A 25,656-nucleotide genomic window follows, 5' to 3' on the forward strand; every position below is an offset into this window, starting at 1 on the left:
AGCCTCGCTTCTCCCCCCCTCCTCTCTGCGGCGCCGGCATTGTCACTGCGGGCACCCAGCTGTGGCTTCACAGCCGAACACGCACTGCGCATGCACGAGCCGCACTGCACGCTGTGACTGGCCGGGCAATCATCTGAGACCTGTGATGTGTCCCAGATGATTGCCGAGAGGGAGGGGGGGAGGAGAAGTGAACTTCCTTCCGGCGCCGTGGTGCCCCGGGAGGATGTAGGAGCTGGATCACTCCAAAAAGAGGGTATCCGCCCCCCCCCCCCAAAAAAAATGACATGCCAAATGTGGTTGTGGCACTTAAAGCGGAAGTTCCAATTTTGGGTGGAACTCCCATTAACTGGAAATTGCGTGGTCATGCAATTCTGTACAAAAACAACATTTTTATTATTTGTTTTCTTACAGATAGAGCTTTCCTTTAGTGTTATTTGATCCCCACCGGGTTTTTATTTTTTATTACATAGACGAAAAAAGACCAAACATTTTGAAAAAAAAAAAACAATATTTTTTAATTTTTGCTATAAAACATATCCAATAAAAAAAAAAATTAAAAATCGAATTTCTTCATAATTTTAGGACAAAATGTATTCTGCTACATGTCTTTTGTAAAGAAAAAAAAATCCCAATAAGTGTATATTGATTGGTTTATAGCGTCTACAAATGGTGGTATAAACACTGGAATTTTTATTTATTTTATTTTTTTATGCTAGTAATGATGGTGATCAGCGACTTATAGTGGGACTGTGCGGCGGGACACTAACTGACACTGAGTGGGAACTGACTGATACTGACATCACTAGTGACACTAATATAGTGATCATTGATAATACTGTATACTGTCACTGTACTAATGACACTGGCTAGGAAGGGGTTAACATCTAGGGGCAATGAAAGGGTTAACTGTGTGCCTAACAATGTGTAATGTGTCTAATATGTGCTGCTTTTACTAGTAGAGGTGGCAGATTTACAGCGATATCTCTGCTCCATGTACAGAGCCCTGTGTTGTTAGTAAACACAGGGCTCTATACTGTGATTCGCTAAGCCAATCAGCAGGTTCCGGCCATAAATCGTTGGCTGGGACCTGCTAACTGACTGTGCTGTAGGCGCATCACATCACAGATGGGGCGGCAGGCATGCACACGCACCCCCCTACCCAGAAATATACGTGATCGGGCGCAGAGCCTTTGCCCCCATCGTTGTATATGCATAGCTCCCAACTGTCCCTGATTTCGAGGGACTGTCCCTGATTTGGAGCAATGTCCCTCTGTTCCTCTTTCCTCCTCATTTGTCCCTCATTTTGGTCTAATCTATATAGTTGTATATAAAATGCCATTTTTATCTATCAATCTATTTCTCAGCGCTAAACCTTTCATCTGATTTCTAGATGCATTTGTAAATTCCAAAAGCCAATATAAAGGAATAGTAGTGGTAAAAAAAAGCACTTGTGGGTTTAACCCAGACATGTCCAAAGTCCGGCCCGCGGGCCAATCACGATTCGTGGTCCGGTTTTGAACGGGCCGCCTGGTTATCTAAACATATATATCTTTTGTGGCCCCCGACGATCTCCCAGCGCCGGGGCCATAAAAGATATATAGTCTGGCTGCCTCGGAGGGAGGAGGCGGGACGAGAAGTATTTCCTGTTTACACGGCAGCCTCTGTACTAGGAAGTCCCGTCTCCGGCGTTGCCATTGGGCGACTTTTCTGTCCATCAAAGGAGGCGGGACTTTCACTTAAAGAAGCCGCTGTGTAAACAGGAGATTCTCCTGTAGGATATCTTTGGCGCTCGTCCTGCCCCCTCCATGTCCCCTCCAAGGCTGCACTGATGGCAATGGTGAGTGCATTCCTGGCAATGGTCGGTGCTGTATTTCTTGCAATGCGGAGTGCATTTCTTGAAATGGGGAGTGCATTCCTGGCAATGATGGGTGCTGCATTTCTTGCAATGATGGGTGCTGCATTCCTGGCAATGATGAGTGCATTCCTGGCAATGATGGGTGCTGCATTCCTGGCAATGGTGAGTGCATTCCTGGCAATGATGGGTGCTGCATTCCTGGCAATGGTCGGTGCTGTATTTCTTGCAATGGGGAGTGCATTTCTTGCAATGGGGAGTGCATTCCTGGCAATGATGGGTGCTGCATTTCTTGCAATGGTGAGTGCATTCCTGGCAATGATGGGTGCTGCATCCCTGGCAATGGTGAGTGCATTCCTGGCAATGATGGGTGCTGCATCCCTGGCAATGGTGAGTGCATTCCTGGCAATGATGGGTGCTGCATCCCTGGCAATGGTGAGTGCATTCCTGGCAATGATGGTGGGTGCATTCCTGGCAATGGTGGGTGCATTCCGAGCAATGGTGGGTTCTGCATTTGTGGCGATTGGGGGTCTGCAGATAGGCACTGACCCTTATTTTGCTTCACAGTTCTTTATTTAAAATTTAAGTTTTTTTTCCTGAAACTTCCCTCTTAAAGTGAAGGTGCGTGTTATAAGCCGATAAATACGGTATATCCAAATAACACGCCCAAGCTCATCTCTTTACTAACACACAGTCACAAAGGCAAGAGAATTCTTGTTGGGCAATGTATTAGTGCTAGAACGAACACACTTAGACCGAATTTTAATGGTTCAAAGAATGTCAGGCAAAATGGTCGGCCCTCGCGCATGTTCACTTCATCAAATCTGGCCCTCTTTGAAATAAGTTTGGACACCCCCAATCTTGTTTATTTGTACATTTCTCCTTTAAGGGGGCGCGGCAAGGGGCGTGTCCTATGCCTACATACTTTTGCTGATAGGTGTCCCTCATTCCCATCTCAAAAAGTTGGGAGGTATGGTATATGTGCATGGGGCAGTCCACAAGTGGTTAAAAGCGGAGTTAGGCTTCAATTATGTTGATTTGTTTTTCACTTATTGCAGATATAAACTATAGAAAGACCCAAACGTTGAATTCATTTATTTTGCATGCAAAAAATACGCACCTGACTCTAACTTGGGATCAGCCTCTTGCAGTCTCTGTACACGAGAGGATGGGGCTCTAGACCTCTGTACAGATGGTGGGACTCTTGACATCTGATGTAAAGGGGGTTGGGGTGATCTGGACATCTAGTCTTACAGAGACAACCTTTGAGGACAACCATAATGCTGATGCGGCCTGCAATGAAATTGAGTTTCACACCCCTGAGCTAGATGATGTTGGATGTCCTCCAGCTAGGAAATGAGGCTCTATATCACTTGCTGCATCTTCTAATGTACAATGTGAGAAGCTCACAGTGTGCAGTGAAATCAGATTAAGCAATTTTAGTCCAGGAGAGGAGCCGGTAAAACTGTGCAAGACTTCTTACATGACAAAAAACGTTCTCTTCATTCTCCGTTATCAGGGGAACTTTTTGACCTTTGAATGACCGTGAGAGAGGCCAAGAATTCTGAACACCTTATAATACTCGGTGTCACCTCCTGAGAGTGACAGCGATAGACTCTGGAGGGAAGCCAGGAACTATGGGAGATTTAGAGTTTAGTGTCAGGGAGGTGAGGACAGAATCCCGTTTATATATACATCCATGTGATGGCCAAAATTAGATGACAATGACCGCCTTCCAGTAAGTGGTGCTTATGTTCAGGCTCTCCATTCTTGTCACCAAAGGTCATCATGACATCAACATCTTACTTTATTCTCTCTTCTGTTATTTAACCACTTGCTTACCGGGCACCTAAACCCCCTTCCTGCCCAGACCAATTTTCAGCTTTTAGCGCTGTCACTCTTTGAACGACAATTGCGCAGTCATACAGCACTATACAGAAATGATTTTTTTTTCATTTTTCTCTTATCTCTTTTTCTTTTGGTGTTATTTGATCACCTCTGGGGTTTTCATTTTTTGTTAAAAAAATTAAAAAAGACGGATTTAAAAAAAAAATACAAAACCGTTTTATATTTTGTTAGTAAATTTTGCAAACGGGTAATTTTTCTCCTTCATTGATGTACGCTGATGAGGCTGCACTGATGGGCACAGATAGGCTGCACTCATGGGCACCGATAGGCTACATTGATGGGCACTAATAGGCGGCACTGGTGGCCACTGATGGGTGGCATTGATGGGTGGCACTGAAGGGCACTGATAGGTGGCACTGAAGGGCACTAATAGGTGGCACTGATAGCTGGCACTGATAGGTGGCAGTGATGGGCACTGATGGGTGACAGTGATGGGCACTGATCGGCAATGGTAGGTGACACTGATAGGCAGCACTGCTGGATGGCACTGATTGGCACCACTGGTGGGCATTGATAGGTGGCACTCGTGGGCATTGATAGGTGGCACTGATTGCTGACACTTATGCACTGGTGGGCACTGATTCATGGCACTGGTAGGTGGCACTGGAAGGAGGTATTAGAGGGCACAGATGAGGCCTCTTCATCCCATGCTTTGCAGGGATGAGAAACAGAGAGATTGTTCTTGCTGTACAGAGCTCTGTGTTGATTGTCAACACAGCGCTCTGGACTGTAATTGGACACAGCCGACCAGCAGGTCCCGGCTGTGAATCATTGGCCCGGACTTGCTGACAGGCACCCGCTGTGTACAATCGCACAGGAACCAGGCAGCGACATACAGCTCAGTTGCTTTGCTTGTGTAGGCTGCCTGTCCACAGCACATTGCAGGCAGGCCGTCCACAAGTGGTTAAAGCGGTTAAAGCCATTTGCACCCTCTGCTTCTCATGCATTTTGCCACAAGGTGACACCTTCTTTAGCGTTGACAATTTACACAGTGCTTTCTATTTTTTTAAATTCACATCAGTCCCTGCCTTCAAAGAGCTTACAATCTAAGATCTCTATAATACATGCTTACATGCACACTAGGGCCAATTTAGACAGGAGCCAATAAACCTACCAGCATGTCTTTGTAGTGTGGGAGGAAACCTGCCCGAGAACAGGGAGAACATGCAAACTCCATGCAGATAGTGTCCTAGCTGGGATTTGAACTGGGAACCCCAATGCTGCAAGGCACTGTTGACCAAAATGTCCCAATTTTTAAGCCAAAACTCCCACTTTAGCCAATTTCTTCCAACCCTTGATGGACCTTTTGGAGCGGTGGTGTAGGACCTGGCTGTAACCCAGGAGGAGATACGTATAGGTTATGGACTACTATATGGCCCCATGTATTGGAGTTCAGCTTCCTTCCAGCGTACAGTAATCATTTCCAGCAGCTGTCCTGGCAGCAGAACAATCGGGGATTTGGTGACAGTGTCATTTAATGTCTGGTAATATTTATACTTGGAATATTCTGCTGAGTGTCCTGGCATGGCTTCCAGTCTCACAGATGCTTGAGCGGTATTTACAAGCTGCAGCCAGGCACATATTAGGCCGAGGCCTTTGATGAGAAAGCCGGACTCCGTCCATAATGGACACATAATCCTGATGGCATTTTGAGGGCTTCGCTTAGAAATATAAGTTTAATAAAGTGTAATGCATATTTTTTTCTCTGTTGCAGAAACTCCAACAGGAATGAAGACATTTGTATATATGCAGAGCTATTCTCCAGGCTAATATATAATACACAAATGAATGCACCTCTGTAATCATTAATACATTATTAACCACTTCAGCTCCGGAAAAATTTACTCCCCCACTTCATGACCAGGCCATTTTTTTGCGATACGGCACTGCTTTACTTTCACTGACACTTGCGCAGTCGTGCGACGCTGTACCCCAAAAAATTTATGTAATCCTCCCCCCCCCACAATTACATCTTCCTTTTGGTGGTATTTAACCGGTTCAGCCCAGCGTCGCTTTAACTGACAATTGTGCGGTCGTGCGACGTTGCACCCAAACAAAATTGACGTCCTTTTTTCCCCACAAATAGAGCTTTCTTTTGGTGGTATTTGATCGCCTCTGCGGTTTTTATTTTTTGCGCTATAAACAAAAAAAGAGCGGCAATTTTGAAAAGAACGCATTATTGCTGACTTTTTTGCTATAATAAATATCCCCCCAAAATATTTTTTTTCCTCAGTTTAGGCCGATATGTATTCTTCTACATATTTTTGGTAAAAAAAACCCCGCAATAAGCATATATTGATTGGTTTGCTCAAAAGTTATAGCGTCTACAAAATAGGGGATAGTTTTATGATATTTTTATTTTTTATTTTTTTTAGTAGTAATGGCGGCATTATGGCGGACACATCGGACACTTTTGACACTATTTTGGGACCATTGTCATTTATACAGCGATCAGTGCTATAAAAATGCACTGAATACTGTTTAAATGACACTGGCAGGGAAGGGGTTAAACACTAGGGGGCGATGCAGGGGTTAAGTGTGTCCTAGGGAGTGATTCTAACTGTGGGGGCGGATGGGCTTCCACTGACATGACAGCGATCACCGCTCCCGATGACAGGGAGCAGTGATCTCTGGCATGACACAAGCCAGAACGGGGAAATGCCTTGTTTACATAGGCACTTACCCGTTCTGAGGCTCCGTGACACGATCGCCGGGAGACCGGCAGACATTGAGTCCGCTGGTCCCACGGGCACAGTCACGCTGTACGCGGCGGGCACGCGCCTCTTAAAGGGGACGTACAGGTACGCCCATTTGCCCACCGCTGCCATTGTGCCAACGTATATCGGCATGCAGCGGTCGGCAAGCGGTTAATCACCTCTGCGTTTTTTATTTTTTGCGCTATAAACAAGAAAAGGCCGACAATTTTGAAAAAAAACAAAAAAAACAATCTTTTTTACTTTCTGCTATAAAACACATCTAATAAAAAAAATGTAAAAAATCTCATTTTTTTCATCAATTTAGTCCAATATGTATTCTGCTACATATGTTTGGTAAAAAAAAAAATGCCAATAAGCGTATATTGATTGTTTTGCGCAAAAGTTAGCGTCTACAAAATAGGGGTTATTTTTATTTATTTATTTATTTTTACTAGTAATGGTGGCGCTCAGCGACTTATAGTTTTATAATTTTCTGGGAGCAGCAGAGCCTTTAAACTGTGGCCTCCCAGCATGCCTCTCCTCTGGCCAGAGGGCCCCAGACCCCCCCCCCCCCCCGCCTATACCAGGTATACCATTGTCAGAGTTCCTGGACATATTAGGCATGGAGAGCAGAGCTCAGTGCTGTCTGATATAAGATCAGCCCTCCCAACAGATATGTTTAGAAGGAGAGCTGCAATTTATAGAATACTTTCCCTCCAGCCAGCTGCTCCCCGGCTAACCTCTCCCCTCCAACGTCTGCTGCCAGACCCGAATAACTGCTGCTGCCTGAGAGGCCTGGAGCTGGAAACAATCACTTCCATGTGATAAGAGCCATGCTAATGTAAAAAGTCAGATAGGCGCAGACATATTCATTCATTACATAGGCTGGCCATAGACGCCTCAAACTTTGGCCAATTGCTGCCGATCTGAGCTGTGAGTGTCCCTGCAAGCACAACCCAACTTGACAAAAGTCAATTTAAAAGTCAGCCGAGCCAGGTGGAAAAAAAATCGGCCGAACAGTGACTGCGTCCTATCAGATGGAGTCACCTTTGGGGTATTCAGGCAGCCGTTGGTCCCGAGGCTCTCAGTATTAGACTTGTGCGATTCGGTTCCTAACGAATAGATTTTCGTACGAATTTGTTAGTATTTGTACATTTGGATCAATTTGAACATCCGAATAGCTGAAAGAACCAAAATACGAAAATTTACGAAATTACGAATAAGCAAAAAAACAAACACGTGAAAATTCGAACTTACGAACGGACAAACTTACGAAAATACGAAACTCCGAAACAGTAAAAGAAAGAAAATGAAATTTTTAATGAATGATTTACATTTCGTATTTTCAATCCTTTGTCTTTTCATAATTTCGTATGTTCGTGTTTTCATTCGCGTGTTCGTAATTTTGTTTCTTCGTCTGTTCGTAATTTCGTTTGTTCGTGTTCTGGAATCGTTCTTTCAGTCAGTGACCCCGCCCCTTAGTTATTTAAGAGCTGTCAGATGGCGGAGCGGGCAGACAATGGGAGACTTCGTCAGGGCCAGAGTTTTTTTTCAGAGTTTTTTGGGACGTTCTTTCGAATGGGCAGTGTATTAGAGTGATTTGTATCTTACTATACTTAATATCTTTAGCCAATCAGCTTATCCCTTTTGTGTCGGAGTCACACGGCATTCCTGAATCTTTTTACATTCAGTTGGGGAGGAGGCGGAGTCAGGTCTCGTGACTGAGGGCGTGGACTGGAGTAAGTACAGGACTTATTAGAAAAGCAAGCATAGGATTATTATTCTTTATTTCCTACGAAAGTACGAATCAATGAAAAAGGCAATCTCACAAAAGTAACAATTACTAAATTACGAGTAGTGTACTGAATAAACAAAAACTATTATCTAACAAAATTACGAATTTCGAGTCAAAATTAGACGAAAATACGAACGAGTCCGAATATGAAAACTCGCGTCTTACGAAATTATGAATCATTAGACTAACGGAATTACGAATCATTTTGTATCAATGAGAATATATCTGTTACGAAAATACGATCGAGTTCAAATATGAAAACTCGCGTCTTACGAAATTCCGAATCGTTACGAATTAACGGAAACGTAAAGAAACGAAACAAAAACAAATTTATTTGTTGTGCACGTGTCTAGTCAGTATATAATAGCCAGCAGGAGAGATTTCTCCATTCGCACTGTAATTGGCTGCAGCCGTTGATAAAGAAAGCTTTTCCAACATTTCCGTTCAACAGAAATTGAGCTAACGACATAACCAAAAAACGCTTTCATTTGTAGGCTGGAAATCCACAATCTGTAAAGGAAGGAAAGGGAAGAAAGCGCCAAACCGGCATAGTGTAGCACAATTTATTGAGTAAAATACCATGTAAAACAAATAGAACTCACAAACGGGTTAGGGGGAGAGAGTGTGAGCCAATCGGGATGCGTTTCGGAAGGCTTAACCACGCCTCCTTCATCAGCCTGAGCAGGCTGATGAAGAAGGCTTGGTTAAGCTTCCGAAACGCGTCCCGATTGGCTCACACAGCGGTTGGACTGACAGCTCCTCTCACTACGCCAGCTGAACAGATTGTCTTTGGGCGGACATCCGTTTTCTGGATACACCATCGCGGCCACACAGGGCAGCCTGATGCCGGTCTCCCTGTACGGACTCCAGTCTCATCTTGCTCCCCACCACAGCCAGCTTTCTTCTCCAAGGAATACCACACAGCTCCCAGCTCATTACAATCCACTGCGGACTGTCATCCTCTCTCTCCCTCTCACCCGCTTGTGAGTTCTATTTGTTTTATATGGTATTTTACTTAATAAATTGTGCTACACTATGCCGGTTTGGCACTTTCTTCCCTTCAGATATTGATCTAACGACTGACTTCTGTCAAACGGGGGGCAGCTAGACATGGATCGAAATTTGGCTGGTCACTGCTGAACTGGCCAAATTTCAGTCCATCTATGGCCAGCTTTAAAAAGTCCATTTACACTTGTGCGCCTTAAAATCATGCAATTTCCATTGCGACTTTACCCTGCGACTTGATGTGACTTTGGATGAGTGCTACTTTGTTATGACTTTGGCTTTGACACATGTAATTGTTTTGTTTGTGCTCTACAAAGTCGTCAGGCATATGCAGAATGGAAAATTTGTTTAGTCTCATTTGGTTTCTTTATTTTCTAACGAATTCCAGTTGAAAACTCTGTGTGAAGACTAGTTGGTTGTTAAGGTGTGGGCCGGGAAGCCGGCCACTGCATCCTTAACAACCGATGACTCATCAGCTGTCAGTTTCCCCACTGACAGCTGAATGTCAGTGACCCCGCCCCTTAGTTATTTAAGAGCTGTCAGATGGCGGAGCGGGCAGACAATGGGAGACTTCATCAGGGCCAGAGTTTTTTTTTCTCTTTGTGGGGGACATTTTTATATATATTTTTTTAATGAAGGAATTGTCAAAAACTGCCTACTGTCAGTTATACATTACACTTTTTTGGGGGGATCTGGGGGACCCCTTGTTAAAGGGGGCTTCCAGATTCAGATAAGCCCCTTCTCGCAGACCCCCACAACCACCAGTCAGGGTTGTGGGGAAGAGGCCCCTGCCCCAAAGCACTCCTCCATGTTGAGGGTATGTGACCTGGTTTGTTTGTTAGGGGTGGGGGGGCGCTCGCTCGCATGCTTGAATAAGGGTCTGGTATGAATTTTGGGGGGGGACCTAACGCACTTACCAGTCAGCCTGCAAAACAAACAAATTAGCCCTGTCTAACAATTCACATTAAAAACAGAGGGTTTTGTTTGCACACGTTTGCAAATATACAGTATCTCACAAAAGTGAGTACACCCCTCACATTTTTGTAAATTTTTTATTATATCTTTTCCTGTGACAACACCGAAGAAATTACACTTTGCTACAATGAAAAGTAGTGAGTGTACAGCTTGTATAACAGTGTAAATTTGCTGTCCCCTCAAAATATCTCAACACACAGCCATTAATGTCTAAACTGCTGGCAACAAAAGTGAGTACACCCCTAAGTGAAAATGTCCAAATTGGGCCCAATTAGCCATTTTCCCTCCAAGGTGTCATGTGACTCGTTACAAGGTCTCAGGTGTGAATGGGGAGCAGGTGTGTTAAATTTGGTGTTATCGCTCTCACTCTCTCATACTGGTCACTGGAAGTTCAACATGACACCTCATGGCAAAGAACTCTCTGAGGATCTGAAAAAAAGAATTGCTGCTCTACATAAAGATGGCCTAGGCTATAAGAAGATTGCCAAGACCCTGAAACTGAACTGCAGCACAGTGGCCAAGACCATACAGCAGTTTACCAGGACAAGCTCCACTCAGAACAGGCCTCGCCATGGTCGATCAAAGAAGTTGAGTGCACATGCTCAGCGTCATATCCAGAGGTTGTCTTTGGGAAATAGACGTATGAGTGCTGCCAGCATTGCTGCAGAGGTTGAAGGGGTGGGGGGTCAGCCTGTCAGTGCTCAGACCATACGCCACACACTGCATCAAATTGGTCTGCATGGTTGTCGTCCCAGAAGGAAGCCTCTTCTAAAGATGATGCACAAAAAGCCCACAAATAGTTTGCTGAAGACAAGCAGACTAAAGAAAATGGATTACTGGAACCATGTCCTGTGTTCTGATAAGACCAAGATAAACTTATTTGGTTCAGATGGTGTCAAGCGTGTGTGGTGGTAACCAGGTGAGTACAAAGACAAGTGTGTCTTGCCTACAGTCAAGCATGGTGGTGGGTGTCATGGTCTGGGGGGCTGCATGAGTGCTGCGGGCACTGGGGAGCTACAGTTCATTGAGTGAACCATGAATGCCAACATCTACTGTGACATACTGAATCAGAGCATGATCCCTTCCCTTCGGAGACTGGGCCGCAGGGCAGTATTCCAACATGATAACGACCCCAAACACACCTCCAAGATGACCACTGCCTTGCTAAAGAAGCTGAGGGTAAAGGTGATGGACTGGCCAAGCATGTCTCCAGACCTAAACCCTATTGAGCATCTGTGGGGCATCCTCAAACGGAAGGTGGAGGAGCGCGAGGTCTCTAACATCCACCAGCTCTGTGATGTCATCATGGAGGAGTGGAAGAGGATTCCAGTGGCAACCTGTGGAGCTCTGGTGAACTCCATGCCCAAGAGGGTTAAGGCAGTGCTGGAAAATAATGGTAGCCACACAAAATATTGACAGTTTGAGCCCAATTTGGACATTTTCACTTAGGGGTGTACTCACTTTTTTTGCCAGCGGTTTAGACATTAATGGATGTAAGTTGAGTTATTTTGAGGAGACAACATATTTACACTGTTATACAAGCTGTACACTCACTACTTTACATTGTAGCAAAGTGTCATTTCTTCAGTGTTGTCACATGAAAAAATATATCTAAATATTTACAAAAATTTGAGGGGTGTACTCACTTTTGTGAGATACTGTATACAGTATGTGTAAGCCGCAGTGCCCACGTCAAGGCCCCTCTGTATACTGCGGTCCTAACTCTATAATTTTCAGTCTCCAAGTTGGAGCACATATAGCAGTGGATAGCTTAAAGGGTTAAACCCTCATGTTTTTTGTTTTTTTAAATAACAAACATGTCATACTTACCTCCTCTGTGCAGTTCGTTTTGCACAGAGTGGCCCCGAACATCCTCTTCTGGGGTCCTTTAGTGGAGCTAGTATCTTCTCCCCGCATCCAGTGACGCGTCCGTGAATCGCTCTCCTATGGGACACACGTGTGGGCGTGCTCCCGAGTCCTGCTTCTACGTCTATTGACACAGAAAGCAGGACTCGCCCCCCGGCGCCATTGGATTAGAATGGCAGCAGCGGGAGCCAATGGCTGCGCTGCTATCAATCTATCCAATCAGGACATGAGACACCAGCTAGAGCTGGTGTGCTTGTCCCCGGGGAGAAGAAAACCGGATTCAGGTAAGTAAAAGGGAGGCACTGGGGGGCTGCAGCACTGCAGAACGCAAACCACCAGGGTTTACAACTCCTTTAAAGACAGGTGTGTCTGGAGGAAGCCCACCCCCCACTTCTGACACTTTTTGTTTACAAGTTAAAATCAGTAAATTCAGCTAAAATTAGCAATTTTTGCTAGAAAATTACTTAGAACCTCCCAACATTATATATTTTTTGTTAGCAAAGACCCTAGAGAATAAAATGGCATTCAATGCAATTTTTTATGTCACACAGTATTTGTGCAGCGTTTTTTTAGCTGCAATTTTTTGTGGAAAAAACACACTTTAACCACTTCAGCCCCGGAAGGATTTATCCCCTTAATGACCAGGCCATTTTTTTGCGATTCGGCACTGCGTTGCTTTAACTGATACTTGCGTGGTCGTGCGATGCTGTACCCAAACAAAATTGACAATTTTGTTTCACACAAATAGAGCTTTCTTTTGGTGGTATTTGATCACCTCTGCGGTTTTTATTTTTTGCGCTATAAACAAAAAAAGAGTGGCAATTTTGAAAAAAAAAGCAATATTTTTTACTTTTTGCTATAATAAATATCCCCAAAAAATATATAATAAAACCAAATTTCTTCCTCAGTTTAGGCCGATATGTATTCTTCTACATATTTTTGGTAAAAAAAAAAAAATCGCAAAAAAAGCGTATATTGATTGGTTTGCGCAAAAGTTATAGCGTCTACAAAATAGGGGATAGATTCATGACATTTTTATTATTATTTTTTTTTTTTAACTAGTAATGGTGGTGATCAGCGATTTTTAGACAGGACTGTGATATTGCGGCGGACAGATCGGACACTTTTGACACTTTTTTGGGACCAGTGACATTTATACAGCAATCAGTGCTATAAAAATGCACGGATTACTGTATAAATGACACTGGCAGGGAAGGGGTTAACACTAGTGGTTATCAAGGGGTTAAATATGTTCCCTGGGAGGTGTTTCTAACTGTGGGTGGAGTGTACTGACTGGGGGAGGAGAGAGATCGCTGTTCCTGATCACTAGGAACAGATGATCTCTCTCTACTCCCCTGTCAGAACGGGGATCTGTTTGTTTACATTGACAGATCCCCATTCTGGCTCTCTGGAGCGATCGCGCGTGGACATTGCGGCCGACGGTCACGCGCATCAGCTCTGGCGCCGCGGGCGCGCGCGTGCCCACTGTGTCTATTACACAAACTGAAGAATAATGACCGTAGCTGGTCGGCAAGTGGTTAAATAATCTAATTTCTTCATCAATTTAGGCCAATATGTATTCTGCTACATATTTTTGTTAAAAAAAAAATCCTAGAAAGCGTATATTGATTGGTTTGCGCAAAAGTTATAGCATCTACAAAATAGGGGATAGATTTATGGCATTTTTATATATATATATATTTTTTTTTTGTACTTGTAATGGCAAAGATAAGCGATTTTTAGCTGGACTGCAACATTGCGGCGGACAGATCTGACACCTAACTGACACTTTTTTTGCTAAAAATATGCGCTTTCACTGTATAAATGACATTGGCAGGGAAGGGTTTAACATCAGGGGCAATCAAAGGGTTAACTGTGTTCCCTCAGTGTTTTTCTAACTGGGGGGGGGCTCACTGCATGGACACTCTGATCCGTGTTCCTGATTAGCAGGAACACTAGGTCAGAGTGTCCATGCCTGACTGCTTGTTTACATCGGCAGACCGCCGTCCTGTCTCTGGACAGAATCAGCAGGCTTGGTGGACATCGCATCCGCCGGGCCCGCTGATTGGCTCCCCCTGTGGCCAATCAGCGTGCGATCGCGGCTCCGGTGATGCACGCGCGCCCCCTAGTGACTGTTGACAAAATCACGTACAAGTACATGAATGAAGCACTAGAGGCGCTTGCCGCAGTATATGGTTGGCAGGTGGTTGGGAAGTGGTTAACGTGAACTTTAAGACCCCTTTCACACTAAAAAAGCGCCTGAAAAGCTCACGAAAACCTATTTTCATTAAAATCAATGAATGCTTTCACACTGGGGTAGTGCGCTGGCAAGGTGGTGAAAAAACGCTCCTCTCCATTGAAATGAATGGCAAGCTCTTCAAAAGCGCTTGAAAAGCTCTTCAAAAGTGCACAGTGTTTTACTGGCAGTTTACAAGCGCCTCAGTGTGAAAGGGGCCTAACAAAAAGAAAAAAAAGTTTTGACCAGAGATGAACCTGTAATCAATAAAGTGTATCTCATAAAATTAGAATATAATCAAAAAGTTATTTTATTTCAGTAAGACCCCTTTCACACTGGGGCGTTTTTCAGGCGCTTTTGGGCTAAAAAGAGCGCTAGTAGAGCGCCTGAAAAACGGCTCCCGTGCAGTCTCAGTGGGAAAGTCCGAGGGCTTTCCCACTGAGGCGATGCACTGACAGGACGTTTAAAAAAACTCCTGCAAACAGCATCTTTAGAGCGGTGTGTACACCGCTCCTCCACCGCTCCTGCCCATTGAAATGAATGGGCAGTGCGGCCAAACCACTCCTAGCGGCTGAAAAAGGGTTAAAACCGCCCCGCTAGGGTCTGATTACCTCCGCAAAAACGACGGTAAAGCACCGCTAAAAATAGCGGCGCTTTACCGCCGACGACTCGGTGTGAAAGCGGCCTAATTTAATTCAAAATGTGATATATTTTATACAGATGTGTTACACACGGAGTGATATATATGGTTTACAGCTAGTGACACCCCAAAATTCAGTATCTCAGAAAATTATATTACATATAAAACAATAAAAATATAAGACCAATAAAAAAAAGGATTTTTTAATACAGAAATGTTGGCTTAGTTAAAAGTCTTTCCATGTACAGTATAGTATAGTAAGTCCCAACGTGTCCCCATAGACCTCTATGGAGGATTCTCAGTGTATGAACAACAAGTCCCAGCATGTCCCAATAGACCTCTATGGAGGATTCTCTGTGTATGAACTACAAGTCCCAGCATGTCCCAATAGACCTCTATGGAGGATTCTCTGTGTATGAACTACAAGTCCCAGCATGTCCCCATAGACCTCTATGGAGGATTCTCTGTGTATGAACTACAAGTCCCAGCATGCCAGCTCTCCTTGTAGTCTCCCTGGCGGGGTCTCTGTATTACACACACTGCTGACCCCAGAAACTGACTTCTGATTACTTTATATGAGAAGTATAGGCGATAGACCGATGTTTCATCAGAATGTGTAACGGAAGTGATGTTCCATCGCCACCATCTTGCTACACCCCACACTCGGCCACAGTAAACATACAGTGAGAAGGCGGGAAGCGGACATCTTGTTACACCCAATGGAGTTATACATTTCACTGTTATTTTTAACAGTAAACTCAGCTTATATCGTGAAATACAGTATTTACAATTCTGTCAGACTGTGTAGATGTTGATTTTTGAAAGCAGCAGTGTTCTGTCGGATTTGAAAACCTGTGAGATCAGCAGGCTTGCTGCTGCTTTCAAAAATCAACATCTACACAGTCTGATAGAATTGTAAATACTGTATTTTACTATATAAGCTGAGTTTACTGTTGAAAAATAACAGTGAAATGTATAACTCCGTTAGGTGTAACAAGATGTCCGTTTCCCACCTTCTCGCTGTATGTTTACTGTGGCCGAGTGTGGGGTGTAGCAAGATGGCGGTGACGGAACATCACTTCCGTTACACATTCTGACGGGTCAACGATTCTAACGAAACACCGGCCATTGCCTTCAACAAAGATGGTGCCGGAAGAATGATGACATCACTTCCTTTCCGGGAATCAAAGTCAGTGTTTCTCAACTCTAGTCCTCAAGGCGCCCCAACAGGTCATGTTTTCAGGCTTCCCATTATTTTCCACAGGTGATTTGATCAGTTTCACTGCTATAGTAATTACCACAGCCGTTTCACCTGAGGGAAATCTTGAAAACATGACCTGTTGGGGTGCTTTGAGGACTGGAGTTGAGAAACACTGCTCTATGTTGTAAACAAGGAAGAGAAGGGAGAGAAATGGAGGCGGGGCTGTGAGCGGACATCCAATCATTGGCTCAGCAAGGAGGAGCGATCTCTTCTTCCGGGACCAGTGGGAGATGAGTGGGGGGGTTCAGTGTTGGGCCAGATGTTAAGAGGGTTACAGTGGTGGGAATGATGAGCAGTGGGGTTCAGTGTTGAGACAGATGAGAAGGGGGTTCAGGGATGGGACAGAAGAGCAGGGGGTACAGCGGTGGGGCAAATGTGAAAGGAGGTGCATTGGTGGGACAGATGAGCAGGGGGTTACAGTAGTGGGGCAGAAGAGCAGGGGGAACAGAGGTGGGACAGATGTGCAGGAGGTACAGTGTTGGGGCAGATGAGAAAGGGGGTTACAGTGGTGGGGCAGATGAGCAGGGGGTACAGAGGTGGGGCAGATGTACAGGGGGAACAGTGAAAGGGCAAAGGAGAAAGGAGGTAAATTGGTGGGACAGATGAACAGGGGGTTGCAGTAGTGGGGCAGAAGAGCAGGGGGAACAGAGGTGGGACAGATGTGCAGGAGGTACAGTGCTGGGGCAGATGAGAAGTCTATCACATAAAATCCCAATAAAATGCATTTATGTTTTTGGTTGTAACATGACAAAATGTGGAAAATGTAATGGGGTATGAATACTTTTCAATGCAATGTATTAAGCTTATGATCTACCAAAACCTCCAAATCCTTCTCTACTATGGATCCCCCCACATAGCCAGGAAGGGAATCACATGGTTCCTATGATAGGTTCATGGTAATCTACAACCAGGACATAGCCAGGAAGGGATCACATGGCCCCTATGATAAGTTCATAGTGATCTCCGACCAGGGCATAGACAGGAAAGGATCACATGGCCCCTATGGTAGAGGTTCATAGTGATCTCCAACCAGGACATAGCCAGGAAGGGATCACATGGCCCCTTTGGTTACAGCATTTGTTCACACTTGGCTAAAACTTTTGCACAGTACTGTAGAGGGAACATTGTATATACAGCTATTATGAGGGGGGGTAACACTTACCAGGTGAGGCAGTCATCTTGTGAGATTGCGTTGGCCGGGAATCGAACCCGAGTCAGCTGCTTGGAAAGCAGCGATGCTTACCACTGCACCACCAACGCGAGGTAGCATGTCTTTAGGGTGTGGGAGGAAACCGGAGTACCCGGAGGAAACCCACGCAAACACAGGGAGAACATGCAGACAGTGTCCTGGTCAGGATATGATCCAAACACCCCAGTGCTGCAAGGCAGAAGTGCTAACTACTAAGCCTCTGTGCTGCCCGATCTTAAAGTAGAACTTCACCTATAAAGGGAAGTTCCGCTTTTCATCCTCTTCCTCATTCGTTGGCCGGGAATCAAACCCGGGTCAGCTGCTTAGAAAGCAGCTATGCTTACCACTGCATCACCAACACGAGGTAGCATGTCTTTGGAGTGTGGGAGGAAACCGGAGTACCCGGAGGAAACCCACGCAAACACAGGGAGAACATGCAGACTCCATGCAGACAGTGTCCTGGTCAGGATATGAACCAAACACCCCAGTGCTGCAAGGCAGAAGTACTAACTACTAAGCCTCTGTGCTGCCCAATCTTAAAGCAGAACTTCACCTATAAAGGGAAGTTCTGCTTTTCATCCTCTTCCTCATTCGGCTTTAAATTTTCTAAAGGAACTGGAGATACAGGTCCATATTGTAGTGTTATGAATCTTTCATATTCTGTCCTGTAGGGAGGGCCTTTGAATGAGGTAAGTGTGCATTTTTTAAAAGTCAGCAGCTGCAGTATTTGTAGCTGCTGACTTTTAAAAAAATATTTTGGCGGAACTCCGCTTTAAGTGACCTAGAGCTGCAGATCCTTTTTGTAGAGTGAATTAGAGCTACAGAGTCCTTCAGCTGTTGTAGTGGTCACTTCTCCAATATTGGTGATGTCCTTCGTGTGGAATGGGACAAATACATGTCCTCTGGTCTGTATAGTGTCTCTACTCCATGGATAAGCTCTTATATAAGAGGACATGAGCTAGCCATGAGTGTAACCTGAAATGTAGACAGGCAGGGACAGGAAAACTCACTTGAATGTGTAAGCCTGGCTCTTCATAGATGGTAGAGAGTCCATTCCCAGTATGGTGGATTGGGCAACAAGGATGCCCTGATAGTCCATCATCATTGTCTATGATTGCCTGTCTGTGGAGCTGCTACCACTAGTAGCTCCACCTACTGTGCCCAGGTCTGCTGGCCGGCCTCTGCTGTTTTTATTGGCGTCTGAATGGTGACCACTTGAATGGGGCACCAGCGCTACTTCTTTGACGCTCACCTAAAAGGTATTTCCACTTTTGCAGCCATATTGGGATAATGCCTACTTTTATATCTGTTACATGTTCTCATTCACAGAATAAAACTTAATAAAAATTGTAAAGTTTGCTGCTCACCTTTAAAGAGGGAATCACGTGTGAAAAATGACAAACAAAACATGGCTCCTACAAATCTGATACCAGAACCCCAGCTGAACATGCAGCCTGACAGGTCAGGAAAGGGGGGGATGAGCGTGCACCCCCTCCACTCCTGAGCCATACCAGGCCACGTGCCCTCAACATGGGTAGTGGACCTTGAAAAGGGGGACCCCCCTCCCCCCTGACAAGGCACCTCTTTATTTTGAGGTCATGTGGTCTGGTATGGGCGAGGAGAGGAGGGCGCGGCGTATGCCCACCCCCCTCCCCCCCTTTCCTGGCCTGTCAGGATGTGTGCTTAGGAGGGGGTCTAGATTTTGGGAGGCCATGCTTTTTTTTTTTCCATGGGGTTCCGGCTTTAATTGTGATCAGCAATTTTTTCAATGTTCTTAAAATTATGCTATGTGAATGGGAACAAGTAAAAAATATAAAGTAGGTGTAAAATATGTGGCTGAAAAATTGGAATAACCTTTTAGGTGATCTCAGTAGAAGCGTTGGTGCAGAGATCTGTCTTGGTACAGTCGTACCTGGTCCCTGGGAGGGCCAATTACCATTTCCTCAAGATAGCTGAGATGGCAGATGCCAAAAGGTCATGGATGTTTCTTCGAGCCGCACCTGGTCCCTGGGAGGGCTGATGGGAAGATCCTCTGTTTACTGAAGTGGCAGCTGCCACCGTTGTGGGGACCTGTGTCGGTACAGAGGTACTGGGTTCCTGGGAGGGCTGATGGGAAGACTCTTCGGTTGCTGGAGTGGCAGCCGCCACCAGTGTAGGAACCTGTATTGGTGCAGCCGTGCCTGGTCCCTGGGAGGGTTCCATAGACTTTTTGTTGAGTCTTCTTGATTCAGAAGCTGCAGAAAGGGAAATAGAGGGCTGATGGGAATCCCCTCTGGTTACTGGAGTTGCAGCCGCCACCAGTGTAGGAACCTGTGTTGGTAAAGCCGTACCTGGTCCCTGGGAGGGTTCCTCAGACTTTCCACTGAGTCTTCTAACACTATCCCCACACACAAAACTTGAACTATGCAGAAGAGATAATGTGGCACTCTTGTTGGTAAAGATAGCTGGTGGTATTGCTCTCTTGAAGAAAGGAGCTGATGAGAATCTTTCAAGACAGTGATGACGTAGTGGACTCCGGTGATGATGGCTTGACTTGAAGATCTTCTCCCTCCATGTTCACTAGCAAATCATCTTCTGATCCCTCCTCCTCATCTCCTAGTTTAAAATTTCTTCCAACGTTTTGGCCATCTTCACTCCCAAAAAAGCTGCACCCCTCCTATTTAGGTGCAATCCATCAATGCTATAAAGACGGTAACCGACTGAAAAGTCAGCCCAGTTCGCCATGAAGCCAAACCCCTCCTCCCTGCAATAGTTCCTCAGCCACATGTTAAGCTCCCTAAGCTCCTGCTGCCTCTCTGGTGTGGCTCGAGGTACAGGCAGTATTTCTGAAAATACTGCCTTGGAGGTCCTTTTCTTCAATATAGTCCCTAAGTCCCTGAAATCATTTTTTAGGGAGTCCCATCTTCCTCTAACATTGTCGTTGGTTCCAATATGTATCATGACAGCTGGGTTTTCCCCAGCCCCATCCAACAATTTGTCCATTCGATGTGCAATGTCCCGAACACAAGCACCCGGTAAACAGCATACTGTTCGGTAACAAGAGTCTTTGTGACAGATGTCCCTCTCTGTCCATCTAATTATTGAGTCCCCTACCACCAGTATCTTCCTGTTCTTTGCTGTAACTTTGCGCTCATCTTCACTGGAAGAGATGTTCCCAATGTTCCTCTGGCATTTTGGTGGAGTCTCACATTCTGGTGGGTTCTCAATATGAGCTTCACATTCTGGTGGAGCATCAACCTGAATTTCTTCTAGCTTTTTGGTCACCTTCTCTCCCAATAGAGCGGCACCCTGCTCATTTAAGTGCAGTCCGTCCCTGCTATAGAGCCGGTAATTTCCCCAAAAGTCAGTCCAGTTCTCCATGAAACCAAACCCCTCCTCGCTGCACCAGTTCCTCAGCCATTTGTTAAGTACCATAAGCTCCTGCTGCCTCTCTGGTGTGGCTCGAGGTACAGGCAGTATTTCTGAAAATATTGCCTTGGGGGACCTTTTCTTCAATATAGCCCCTAAGTCCCTGAAATCATTTTGTAGGGCGCTCCATCTTTCTCGAACTTTGTCATTGGTACCGATATATACCATGACAGCTGGGTCCACTCCAGCCCCATCCAACAGTCTGTCCATGCAATCTACAATGTTCCGAACCCGAGCGCCCGGTAAACAACATACAGTTCGGCGATTCCGATCTTTGTGACAGATCGCCCTCTGTATCCTTCCAATAACTGAATCCCCTACCACTAATATCCGCCTATCTTTTCTTGTAACCTTGCCCCTATCTTCACTGGAGACATTCCCCTGGAATTTTGGTGGAGTCTCAACGTGAACGTTGCATGCTGGTGGATTCTCCATGTGGAAGTCGCACTCTGGTGGAGTGGCCATGTCACGGTCGCACTCTGGTGGAGTGGCCATGTCACGGTCGCACTCTGGTGGAGTGGCCATGTCACGGTCGCACTCTGGTGGAGTGGCCATGTCACGGTCGCACTCTGGTGGAGTGGCCATGTCTAGGTAGAACTCTGGTGGTGTGGCCATGTCTAGGTCACACTCTGGTGGAGTGGCCATGTCATGGTCACACTCTGGTGGAGTGGTCATGTCACGGTCGCACTCTGGTGGAGTGGCCATGTCTAGGTAGAACTCTGGTGGCGTGGCCATGTCTAGGTCACACTCTGGTGGAGTGGCCATGTCACGGTCACGCTCTGGTGGAGTGGCCATGTCACGGTCGCACTCTGGTGGAGTGGCCATGTCACGGTCGCACTCTGGTGGAGTGGCCATGTCACGGTCGCACTCTGGTGGAGTGGCCATGTCACGGTCGCACTCTGGTGGAGTGGCCATGTCACGGTCGCACTCTGGTGGCGTGGCCATGTCACGGTCGCACTCTGGTGAAGTGGCCATGTCACGGTCACACTCTGGTGGAGTGGCCATGTCACGGTCACACTCTGGTGGAGTGGCCATGTCACGGTCGCTCTCTGGTGGAGTGGCCATGTCAGGGTCACTCTCTGGTGGAGTGGCCATGTCACGGTCGCACTCTGGTGGAGTGGCCATGTCACGGTCGCAATCTGGTGGAGTGGCCATGTCACGGTCGCACTCTGGTGGAGTGGCCATGTCACGGTCGCACTCTGGTGGAGTGGCCATGTCGAGGTCACACTCTGGTGGAGTGGCCATGTCACGGTCGCACTCTGGTGCAGTCTCAATTTGAATGTCACTTTTTGGCGGTGTCCCAATGTGATGATCGACAGGCCTGCCGTGTGAGCCTTGTCTGCAGTAAATACTGCAAACATCTTAAAAAAAAAAAAAAAAGAGAGGAATTTAGATTTAGCACTTTCAACTACATTTCATATATTTTTCTTTATACATCAAATTATAGAGAGAAAAGTTCAAAACGCTTGTGCCAGAGACAATGAATAAACTCGACATGATAGGGACACAAGGATGACTCTTGTTGGCCTTCGTATAAAAATGCTTGTTGCCTGCCACTCATCCCAAATTTAAAGTGTCACCTATGGAGATTTTTAGGTACCGTAGTTTGTCGCCATTCCACAAGTGCGTGCAATTATAAAGCGTGACATGTTTGGTATCTATTTACCAACATCATCTTTCACATTATACAAAAAAATAGGGGCTAACTTTACTGTTTGTTTTTTTTTTTAATTCATGAAAGTGTCCCTTTTCCCAAAAAATAGCGTTTAAAACACCGCTGCACAAATACCGTGTGATATAAAATATTGCAACAATCGCCATTTTATTCTCTAGATTCTCTGCTAAAAAATATAATGTTTGGGGGCTCTAAGTAATTTTCTAGCAAAAAATACGGATTTTATCTTGTAAACACCAAATGTCAAAAATAATCTTAGTCATGAAAGGGTTAAGGTTAAGTATAAAAAGGGAGAAAAAAATGCACTGGACTGCATCAAAAACACATCAAAAACATGCATGCAGAAAAGCACCTGGAACTCATCCGGACTGCGTTTCTCTGGTGTGAACCGGTGTCTTGTCAAATACAGTCCCCTATCCAGAAGTGTCCGCCCTGTACTGCGCAGGCGCAGTACGGGGGACAAACGAGACACCGAAAGTCTCCGAAGTTCAACAGCTGATCGTCAGCTGTACACGGCGCCTGCGCATTTATTCTTACCCTATGTCCAGGATCATTCCCCACTATCCAAGTGGACATAGAGTTAGAATAAATAGTTGCCGAGCGCAGCGAGGCCGTGCCCGAAGTGTGGCGAGCGAAGCGAGCCCGCGAGGGGCCCTCTTACACAGCCATCGCTAACAGGTGCCTGAGCGCCGTGTACAGCTGATGGTCAGCTGATCAACTTCGGACATTTTCGGCATCTCCTGCTCCTCCGTACTGCGCAGGCGCTGCGCCTGCGCAGTACGGGGCGGACACTATCTGATAGGAGGACACTATATGTCAGAACACCGGCCCCTAATGTACACGGGATGTTTGAAAACCTTGACAGATAGTAACCGACATTTAAAAAATGTCCCCTTTGCCGCACAAACACCTGTAAACGAATCGCAGCTAAACACAAGTTACCGCAATTACAAGCTGTTACAGGCATTTGGCGTTTCTAATAGCTCTGAACATCGCATTTTTTTTTGCTTTCCAAAAAATGCTTCAAAACTCAACTGCTTAGAAAGGACTATAAATGCCCCCCTCGTGTACATGTACTCATAAGATAACAGAGCAGAGTTCAGCGGCAGCTGAAAAAAACGCCGAACTGATCCTAAACGTTCGTTTACCAGCAGCAGTGTACATGAAGACAGTCGTTTTTTTTTTTTTTGAAATTTGTCATTTAGAAGCAATCCCAGGTTATGTGACAGAACTCTTCTGTATAACTACTGTAATAAAACCAAATATAGAAATACTGGGATAATTATTAATTAGCAGAATGATGATGGGAAGAATTACTTTACTTTGGCATTTATAATTAAAACTGGTGATGGGACACAAGTGTTTGTCAGTTACATCAGGCAGCCAATGAGATCTAGGCATTCCTCCCACACACCTGATTCATGTCTCCTGCTGCCCAACTGCCAGTTGAAGGAGTGAGCTGAGATTATATTTGAATAATAAAAATGTATCCAGTATAGAATTCTCTCCATTTTATTACATTCTAATTGAATGAAATCCTATATACCTTCTGCGTGTCTCTGTCTGGGTTTTAGGTGAATGCAGACAGTGTTTAGAACTGCCCTGAACCCCCGCCTGATAGCCTTACACACCCCCCTACGAGGGGCTTTGGGCTGTGCGGGGGGCTGGTTTTCCGCTATTAAGGTTGCAACCATTTTCGATTGCATAATTGGGTCTCCTTTGATGATAAACAGAAGATCCGCTGACTTTATCGCACTTCTCTCGCTATGAAAACGCGCTATTATAAAATAATAAGCAACGTGTCTCAGAGCAACAGAACTCACGTCCTTTCCACACAAGAGAAATTCTGAGAGTGAGCCCAGCTCCTGCCAGAGCTCCTTATATCAGGACTCTCCCACTGTGACATCATCAAGTCACATGTGACATGCCCATATATGGGCATGTCACATGTGACATGCCCATATATGGGCATGTCACATGACCTTTTTCTAACTGACAAAGAATTCAAATTTGTAAACATGTTAACCCTTTGCTGCCCAGGACAATTTTGACATTTCTCACACACTTGTTAAAATGAACATGTTTTTTAGCTAGAAAAATGGCTTATAATAGCCAAACATAATATATTTTCTGAAAGCAGTGACCCTGGAGAATTAAATGGTGGTTGTTGCCATATTTTATGTCACACGATTTTCACGCAGCTGTTTATTAAATGCAAATTTTCAGGGAAAAAAATACACTTGAATGCATTTTAGTGCACACAAACACCGTGTAATACCTATTTTATTTTTATAAAATAAAAAACATGAGGTTAAGATGAATAAATGCCCAAAAAGTCAAGATTTAATAATTTTTTCTATTTTTTTCTAACTGACAAAAAATTCAAATATGAATATGGTCATATCACATGACTTTTTTTTTTTTCTAACTGACAAAAAAATTCAAATTTGTAAACATGTTAACCCTTCACTGCCAGGGGCAATTTTGACATTTCTCACACACTTGTTAAAATAATCATGTTTTTTAGCAATAAAATGGCTTATAATACCCAAACATGATATATTTTCTGAAAATAGAGATTTGGAGATTTAAATGGTGGTTGTTGCCATATTTTATATCACACAATATTCGTGCAGCTGTTTAATAAATGCAAATTTTCAGGGAAAAATACACTTAAATGCATTTTAGTGCACACAAACACCATATAATACCTATTTTTTTTTTTATAAAATATAAAAAATTAGGTTACGATGAGTAAATAGATACCCAATAAGTCAAGATTTAATAATTGTGCACATCTGAGAAACAATTTATTTTTATTTTATTTCATTTAAATATATTTTTTTTACACGTTAAAAATATAATAATTTTTTATTCAACTTTATTGATATATAACAAAAAGAAAAAAAAAAAGTTTTGACCAGAGATGAACCTGTAATCAATAAAGTGTATCTCATAAAATTAGAATATAATCAAAAAGTTAATTTATTTTCAAAACTCAACTGCTTAGAAAGGACTATAAATGCCCCCCTCGTGTACATGTACTGATAAGATAACAGAGCAGAGTTCAGGGGCAGCTGAAAAAAACGCCCAACTGATCCTAAACGTCCGTTTACCAGCAGCAGTGTACATGAAGACAGTTTTTTTTTT

At 44.7% G+C, this 25,656-nt stretch overlaps 1 protein-coding gene and 1 non-coding gene across 2 annotated transcripts in view; both read right to left on the bottom strand.

Moving 5' to 3' along the window:
- LOC141102947 (SRSF protein kinase 3-like) overlaps positions 1-25,656 on the bottom strand; it is a 76,140-nt gene that overhangs the window by 42,542 nt on the left and 7,942 nt on the right. The gene's annotated exons all lie outside the window — the stretch shown is intronic.
- On the bottom strand, positions 17,713-17,786 carry TRNAR-UCU (transfer RNA arginine (anticodon UCU)). The gene has a single exon. It is a non-coding gene; the product is annotated as a tRNA-Arg (tRNA).

Source organism: Aquarana catesbeiana, linkage group LG07, assembly GCF_042186555.1.
Source record: "Aquarana catesbeiana isolate 2022-GZ linkage group LG07, ASM4218655v1, whole genome shotgun sequence".
NCBI classification, from domain to species: Eukaryota; Metazoa; Chordata; class Amphibia; order Anura; family Ranidae; genus Aquarana; species Aquarana catesbeiana.